This window comes from Pongo pygmaeus, chromosome 17 (assembly GCF_028885625.2).
Source record: "Pongo pygmaeus isolate AG05252 chromosome 17, NHGRI_mPonPyg2-v2.0_pri, whole genome shotgun sequence".
Taxonomy (NCBI): Eukaryota; Metazoa; Chordata; class Mammalia; order Primates; family Hominidae; genus Pongo; species Pongo pygmaeus.
Genome location: NC_072390.2, coordinates 58,493,694 through 58,502,813, shown reverse-complemented (window position 1 = coordinate 58,502,813; position 9,120 = coordinate 58,493,694). Strand labels below are relative to the sequence as shown.

The following is a 9,120-nucleotide window of genomic DNA, read 5'->3' as shown; positions in this document are numbered from 1 at the left end:
ACCATTGCCACTATCTATGTTATAGGTGGGTCAACCAAGCCATGAAGACGTTGTGTGTTTTGCCCAGTCACACAGCTGGAAAGCACCAGAACCAAGATTCAGCTAAGATTTTCTGAATCCAAAGTCAGCACATTGCCAGATTGTCTAGTGAAACCAAAATATAATGTAAGAAAAATAATATAACGTGAAAATTCATAATCAGTCCAAGAGGATTTTGAACTTGTAGAAAAGAGATGACAAGAAGTTTTACCTGACTCATAAATGGAAATGAGCTTGAGAAGGAAGAGACTCAGCTGAATACATGAGAGAGAATAATAAAATTTCAGAGTTCATAAGAAAAAGAAAAAAGATAATGGCCAATAAAGAATAAAAATATGTAAATTTGCTGATAATAAAGTCATGCAAACTAAAGTAGTGATGAGAATGCTTGCTTTTTAAAATAATTTAACCAATATTCAAGAGAGCTTATTATGTGCCAGCTGTAGAAAAATAAGACATTTATAATTTTTAATTTGGGAGATTATATTGGTAATATTTTATCATTTGGGTGTAAAATGTCAATCACTGTCTAGCCTTGAGCTTGTGGACTCAAGCAGTTCTCTCACCTAGGCCTCCCAAAATGTTGGGATTACAGACGTGAGCCACCATGCTCGTCCTTAACATTTTCTAGGAAACAATTTGGTGACATATTTCAATAGCCATTTAAGTTGTTTATACTCTTATCAAGGAGTCATCCTTACCCTCTTCATAGGACTCTATTCCTAATAAAAAGATCAAAAACTAGAAAAATATTTATACACTAGGATGTTTGTAACAACGTTATTTATTATGACAAAACATAAATATAACCTAGGGTATAGGAGAGTTAATTAGCAAATCAAAATATAATTATGTTATTGAGTATAATAAAGCTATTAAAATGCTATTTTGATGCCCATATGTAACTACAAGATAGAAAATGCTGATGATATAGTGATACAGAAAAAATCAGTATCCAATGTCTTTGATTTTATAAATTGCAGATACATAATTCTGTTATATGCATATACACATTTCATATGCATATAGCATAATTAATTTATTCACACTGCAATATACAAACACAGCTGGTTTTTTTCTATTACTTTTTTTCTCTGAAAAAAATTTAATTAAAAATTTTAACTGACATATAAAAATTCTACATATTTATGGGTACAATGCGATGTTTCAATATACGCATGTAATGATCAAGTCAGTATAATTAGCATATCTATCACCTCAACATTTATCTTTTTTTAGTGAAAACACTCAAAATCCTTTCTTCTAGCTGTTTCGAAATATTCAATGCATTATTGTTAACTATAATCACCCTACTGTGCAATAAGGACATCAGCACCTATTCCTCCTAAATAATTATAACTTTGAACCCGTTAATCAGCCTCTTTCAATTCCCTCCTTACTTAATGTTTTTTTTTAATTATTATTATACTTTAAGTTCTAGGGTACATGTGCACAATGTGCAGGTTTGTAACATATGTATACATCTGCCATGTTGGTGTGCTGTACCCATTAACTCGTCATTTACATTAGGTATATCTCCTAATGCTATCCCTCCCCACTCCCCCCCAACCCCACAACAGGCCCCAGTGTGTGATGTTCGCCATCCTGTGTCCAAGTGTTCTCATTAATTCTCACGTGTGAGTGAGAACATGTGGTGTTTGGTTTTTTGTCCTTGTGATAGTTTGCTGAGAATGATGGTTTCCAGCTTCATCCATGTCCCTACAAAAGACATGAACCCATCCTTTTTTATGGCTCCATAGTATTCCGTGATGTATATCTGCCACATTTTCTTAATCCAGTCTATCATTGATGGACATTTGGGTTGGTTCCAAGTCTTTGCTATTGTGAATAGTGTCGCAATAAACATACGTGTGCATGTGTCTTTATGGCAGCATGATTTATAATCCTTTGGGTATATACCCAGTAATGGGATGGCTGGGTAAAATGTTATTTCTAGTTCTAGATCCCTGAGGAATCGCCACACTGTCTTCCACAATGGTTGAACTAGTTTACAGTCCCACCAACAGTGTAGAAGTGTTCCTGCTTCTCCACATCCTCTCCAGTACTTGTTGTTTCCTGACTTTTTAATGATTGCCATTCTAATTGGTGTAAGATGGTATCTCATTGTGGTTTTGATTTGCATTACTCTGATGACCAGTGATAATGAGCATTTTTTCCATGTGTCTGTTGGCTGCATAAATGTCTTCTTTTGAGAAATGTCTGTTCATATCCTTCTCCCACTTTTTGATGGGGTTGTTTGATTTTTTTCTTGTAAATTTGTTTAAGTTGTTTGTAGACTCTGGATATTAGCCCTGTATCTTACCTAAGGCCTTTTACTGCACTGGAAATTAACAAAGATAAATTACTTCAAACTTGGAGGAAGTCAGTATCTCAGTTGTGTGTTGGACATGAAAGCTCTTTCACTCCCATATGTGCTCTTATCCAAGATAGTGCTGGGTAAATAAGGAGAAGTAGGAGGATGAGAGGCTTCATGTCTTGTAGACATGACCTTCTGACCTTCACTGGTCCATCCTGTGGAATAACTGGTCTCCTAGAAGGAACCCAATGAGGTCCAACTGCTGCTTTTTGGTTTTCAGGGGAACCTGCTGGTCATATCGTTAATGCTTGTGGTCCCAACCATTGCTTCAGTTATAAGTTCACCAGCCATGGCAATCACCTTGTTCTTACTCTGGATGGATGCTCATCTATCCCTCTCTCTCTCCAGCTCCTCTATACCTTTTCAAAAGAACAGATCAAACTTTTCGATTCCATAAATACTATATAAGGCAAAGTCAAAGATGATGGGATCTGATTCAGCTTCATTACCTAAATGCCCACTGCCACCACTTCATATTCCATGCTATGTTAGATGTGCTCTGAGACAAAAATCCTTGCTCTTGTTTAGCTTTCCCGTATAACTCATGATAAGTGTGCTACTTAACGCTAATATTCTGTGGTTCCTTCATACCTCTTTAGATGTTTCAAATCCCTCTTTTACCAATACCTTATGGTTGGCCCTGAGGCAGGGGTGGAGAATGACTAGAATGTTTGTTTTTAGCTTTCTAGTTCTATCTCCTTCTCCCTTCTTCTCATAGCCAGTAGACCCAGAAGAGATGATCTGACCATGACTCCAATTCATATCCTGAGTTCTCCCGGAATATATGGGAAGCATTTGATCTACTTTACCAGGACTAGATCATAAATAATTAGTACCTAGAGAAATTTGAAAAATCTCTTTCTTTCCTGTGAACTATACTTTCTAGAATCCATGGCAAGTCCAAACCAAATGTCAGGTTTTTAAGACAATTTGTTTTATGGACCCCAGAAACCAGCACTGAAACTGCTAATTACTTTTTTTCATAGCAGACTCAAACTTGTTTTTCCCTAGGACAGTAAAACTCATAATTCAGCTTTGGAGGTGGATGGCTAAAAGGAAACGTGAATTAAAGACAAAAATCCCATGATTTTAATACGTTAAAAAATTCAAAACTGTTTCATCATAAACATAGGCATACAAAATAACTAAAAGACATATAAAAATGTTAAGGATGGTTAATTTTGCCGATTAAGATAATGAACAATTTTTATTTTCATCTTTACAGCTCTGAAGTTTACAAATAATCTAAAACAAGTGTGTGTAATTTTTATAATGATAAAAATAACACTAAAAGAATCTTTATTGATGCAATCTCTTCTTTAAAATTCCCTTCTCCCTGGGGAAAAAAAGCAGAAAACAAAATCATATTTTACAACGTTTTGGCTACAATATCTAAACTTTTTAGAGCACTGGGGAAAGAACCCACTGCTTTCCTGAAAAGCAGTCTTTGCAACTATATATTTTTTACTTTTTCATTTGATTTTCAAAATAAACATTTTTCAAGTAGACACGTCTGACTCAGTGGAGTTCTTCATTACTTTATGTTGGGTCTTGCATCGCACAACATCTGGTTATGCCTCGTTTTGCCAGTAATATTTCATCCAAGACATTTTGTTCCCATTAATTATCATACATAAGAAGACATCTTTGTTTTATTTTTATGGTTCCAATTCTCACATAAGGCAAGCGATGGGGTTTTTGTGGGGTGGGGAATGGAGAGTGAAGAGAGACTTATCCCAGTGCAATGGCATGTGAACAGCCACGAGGATGCTGCATCCCTGCAAGCAGATGTTGGGGACAAAACACAGGTCAAATTATGGAACCATTGTGTATGACCCAGTGTTGTTCTGTGGATATTTTATTGATGGGGGACTCTAGCAAGTGGAAGTTGAACTTCTGTGTTTGAAAAAATCATTCGATCTCTGCTTCATTTGATCATTCCATAATAATGTATGAAATACGCATAAGTCACATGCCAAGTGTGATGTAGAATATAGTGACAAAAACAGACAAACAAAACACACAGATAAGCAACAAAACAATGCCTGCTCTCAGAGATGTTACAATGCACTGAGAAAGACAAAAGTGTAAGCAACTAACTATACTAAAGAGTAGAAACAAAAAGAGCCCAAGCTTTAAATAATGTTTAATGAAATGATTAATTTTTTTGAGGAACTTGAAAGGCAGCTCAAAAGTGTGAATTGGAGCTTGTTCTTAAAGAATGAAAAGGAGAGAAGAGAGTGGAAGAAACACAGAAAAAGAATAAGCAGAGAAATTGGGGAGGGTATTCAAAGCTGAACAACTAATGGTCCAAGGATATCACTATCATTAACACATGCTTTAGTCACCAGGAACTGTCAATTTTACTTCTCAAATCTCTTAATTACATCTGCTTCTCCATTTTTATTTCCATTGCCATCATTGCTTGCCATTGAATTTATTGTAATAACTTCTTCATAAGAATTTATTGTTAGATGGATTTATTGTCTGTTGCTATATTTCAGGCACAGAATTAAGCACCTTTTGCACAGCCTCACTTAATTCTGAGGTATGGTGTATTCTATTATTAGCCCCATTTGATAGAAAAGGATTCTGAGGCTTGAAGATGTTGGTGGAAGAAACAGAACTTGCCTCTAACTAGCATGACTTCTAAGAATGTGCTGTCAAGGGCGTCAGTGACTCACTCACCTTGCTCTACAGCAGGGGGTCACTTTGCTCCGTCCCCAGGCCAAATCTCGCTGCTGCCTGTTATTGTAAATAAAATTTGTTTTAACACATTTACATCCTTATGTTGACATATCATTTATGGGTGCTTTTGTGTTACAATGACAGAATTGGTGCAGAGTTGAGAAGAACTGCAGAAGAAACCATCTGGCCCACAAAGCTGAAAATTATTTACTTTCTGGCCCTTGACAGAAAGAGTTTGTACCCCCGTGAAGCACCCTGATATTTTGTAGTTTTGAAATTCTCTAGTATATCTTCTTGTTATTGCAAACAATTGTTCCATTTAAAAAAATACTGGTTAAACATTATTAGATGCCAGGTACCTTTCTAGGTGCTAGGACAAAAGCAAAACAAAATAGGTATAGCTGCTTCTTTCTGGAGCTCATATCTTAAAATGCTGAGGAGAAAGAATGAGAAAGATAAGCAAACATATAAATGCATAGGATACTATTAAATATTAGCAAAAATGTTGTGAAGGGAATGAGTTCAAGTGATGGGATGGAATGAGGCTGGTGTGTGTGGGTGATACTTTTCGCTTTTATGAATGGATTGGCTAACCAGGTGTTTCATGAATGGGAACCTGAGACATATGAAGGATCAGCTGTGTGTAGATTGAGATTAGAATGTTTCTTATAGAATTGAATGTGCAAAAGTTTTGTGTAGAAATAAGCTTGGAATGTTCACGGAACTTGAAGAAAGCAAGTGAAGTTTACAAGGCAAGAATCAAAGTTAGAAAAAGGGGGCTGGAGCCAGAGCAGATTGAACTTTGTTAACTGTCAAGTTGAGATAATATTAAATATTTTAGTGCATTTGGAAAATGTCTGAGAACATTAGTAGAGAAATGGTGTGGTCTGATTTATATATGAGGAGATATAATCATAAAGTAAAGCCAACAGATTTGTTGTTAGACAGTAGAAATATACACCCACACTGTGACCAGCATTGTGCTGTTTACCAATACATGATTCTCTGCTCCTTTTAGGCAAATGAGACATTGTATGTCCTCACCACCTTTCAATTAGACTCAGCCATTTGACTTGCTTTAGGTAAAAAATAAAAGAGACTAAATCTGAGTAAAAGTAATTACTGGCACTTTTACAGAATTGCAGTTGAGCAACCCTCCAGCACACTTCTCCCTGCCACACAACAATGGAAGCACATGTCTATAAGTGGGTGGCATGAGCTCTAACCAGACATTCAAACTGAGCCAACATGTATAGAACAGCTGCCCTGGCGAGTCAGCTAGACCTGCATCGAACTTTGTCAAAAGGGAGAAAAAGCTTTATTTTTATTTTTAATTGATGGTAAACAAACCAAAATATTGGGGTTTCTTGTTCCTGAAACATTTATTAGCCTCTCCTGACTAATACGAATACCTACTATCATTGGTTTTCCTCCACTTGAATTTCAATATCCAACTTAAATCCCACTTGTTATGGAACATCTTCAACAAGCACTTATTGAGTACCTAGCATGTGCCAAGTACTGCGTCAGCTGTCACATGACTACAGGAATAAACACTTCATCTCCCCCACAACCTGCCAGTAACTCAAAGACTAAAAAAGAAAAGCATGCATTATTAATCATAATATAATGTGGTAAGTGTTGTATAAGAAAGAAAAACAGGCTGAGCGTGGTGGCTCACACCTGTAATCCTAGTACTTTGGGAGGCCGAGGCAGGCGGATCATGAGGTCAGGAGTTCAAGACCAGCCTGGCTAACATGGCGAAAATACAAAAATTAGCTGGGTGTGGTGGCACACGCCTGTAGTCCTAGGTACTCAGGAAGCTGAGGCAGAAGAATCTCTTGAACCCAGGAGGTGAAGGTTGCAGTGAGCCGAGATCGCACCATTGCACTCCAGCCTGGGCTATAGAAAGTAGAGAGAATCCTTTAAAAAAAAAACAAAAAAAAAACGGAAAAACAGCATATCATGGCCCATAGAAGAACAATCCAAAAAGAGCTGAGAGTGTGACATTTAAGCAGGACAGTCCTGTCCACACGTAGCCCTATTTACATTGCTGCATTTCACATTCCCAATAATCCTGAAAGATATGTAAAGCAAGTATCATTACTCTCATTTTATAGATAAAAACAATGAATCTTGAAGATTATAAAGAGCTTATCTGTGATGACCTAGTCATAGTTATAAAAAATCAAGCCTTGTCTTTGATTCAAAATTTAGTCTATATTTTGCTTAAAACAACAACAGCGAATAAAGTGACCCTAGATTCCCTAAGTTAACAATAAAATGCAAGAAACTTTGAAAGCAGAATTCAGTTTTGCAAAACTTTCCATTTAGTAACCTCATTGATTTGGATTGAATCGCTTTGGAATCTCTGACATTTTAATCAAAAGTTTACTTTGGTTAAAATTGTTTTATTAAAAAATAAGACTAATTAGTTGGATAAAGAAGCTCACAGGGGGCATGTTTAAAATAATCATGAGCACAGTCTGTTTTCAAATACTACACAATAATTAGGAAAAATCTATTTACATATGAATGATCAATGATCTCACCATGACCGTAGCAACTTAGAGATGAAACAGATTCTTAGATATTATTTAACTTAATTATCTTGCCTGAAAAATTGAGGCAACTGATACTCAAGTTAAAAAAGAAAATATATTAGACAATCCATTGTGAGCTTAGCTATAGCTTCTGTAGGAACAAAAGCAGGATTCTTTGCAACCCATTCATAGTCAGTACTAGTGTCTACGTGAGTATTATTGGCTTGGCATCTTCAGACTGGGGATGACTTGGAAACCAGGTAGAGCCATAGGATCAAGACCAGGACACGCAGTTAGGAAAGATACAACCTAGGACACAGATGACTCTAGCTGGCTACATAGTCATCTTCAAGTGAATCCAAAAGAAGAAATTGGAGGCCACAGCAAGTAGTGAGGACATAGATGATAAGCTTGTACAGGTGATAAGAAGTCAATAGGTCAATATTCAGATACCAGGCAGCATGAGCAGGAGAAATAAGACCTACGTTTCTACTGGTGGTCAGAGTGAACCAACTTGTGAGGGTTGTTTTGCTTGTCTCCATGTGGTCTTCTATTTACATAACCTGTCAATGTTCTCCATTTTTGAGCCCTTATAGTATTATATACCTCTCATTAGCCATTTAACACATATACTTTTAAAAATTATTTTATTGAATGTTTTAGGCATATATGAATTACTTACAAATTAATTGTTCATTATTTTCTTGTCTTACAAGAAAATATAGTTCACTTAGCTTTTTGAGTAGTTTGTACTCATTGTTACTTGTTTAATTGATTCCTTTATATTCAATTTCTTTATTGCTTCTTACCATTCTCATAACGGATCAGGATGTCTCAGGTAATCTTTTGCTGAAGCCACTTCATCACAGCACCTTCTGGGTTGAAGCCCTAGTATCCAGGGGGAACAGGTGGGTAATCAGTGATCTTTTCTAGCCCAAGACTCCAGCCCAAGAGGTTGCTGTTTGCCCCTTCCCCTATGTGAGCTGTACTCATGTGTAACTTTTGACATCTGGAGGCAAAGACAGAATACTTTCTGGAAGAAATTCCGACTTCATCAGATTCTATTTTTGTCCTCAGATCAGCAGCTTCTGTGTTTAATTAAGAAGAAAATAGAGTCATTGCAAATATAAGACAGAGCTGACATATCCTGGTATTATATTAAGAAACATTCATGGAAACTTGGTCAAAAATGACAAAACTGCTTCCAGAATGTGAAATAAAACAAGCTCATTCTTCATTTAGAGATATTAATTATTAATTGGTAATGCATTAAAGACAAACATACTCCAGTGAAATCTCTGTATTCCAAAATTTTAAAATCAGAGTACAGATCATAAAGTCTTTCTCGCATGCACTTCACATACCTTCAATGCACGCTTATAATTATGCTTTGCACACCTTTTCATTAGAATACAGACATCTAAAAAATCTAGATAGAAGACATAGATAGTAGTTTACATCACCCTACTTAAC

At 36.2% G+C, this 9,120-nt stretch overlaps 1 long non-coding RNA gene across 1 annotated transcript; it reads right to left on the bottom strand.

The window, feature by feature from the left end:
• Nucleotides 1-3,725: 3,725 nt before the first annotated feature.
• On the bottom strand, nucleotides 3,726-8,626 carry LOC134738441 (uncharacterized). The gene is made up of 3 exons (XR_010124165.1): nucleotides 8,457-8,626; nucleotides 5,105-5,161; nucleotides 3,726-3,752 (listed from the first exon to the last, which is right to left on the bottom strand). It is a non-coding gene; the product is annotated as an uncharacterized LOC134738441 (long non-coding RNA).
• Nucleotides 8,627-9,120: the final 494 nt, after the last annotated feature.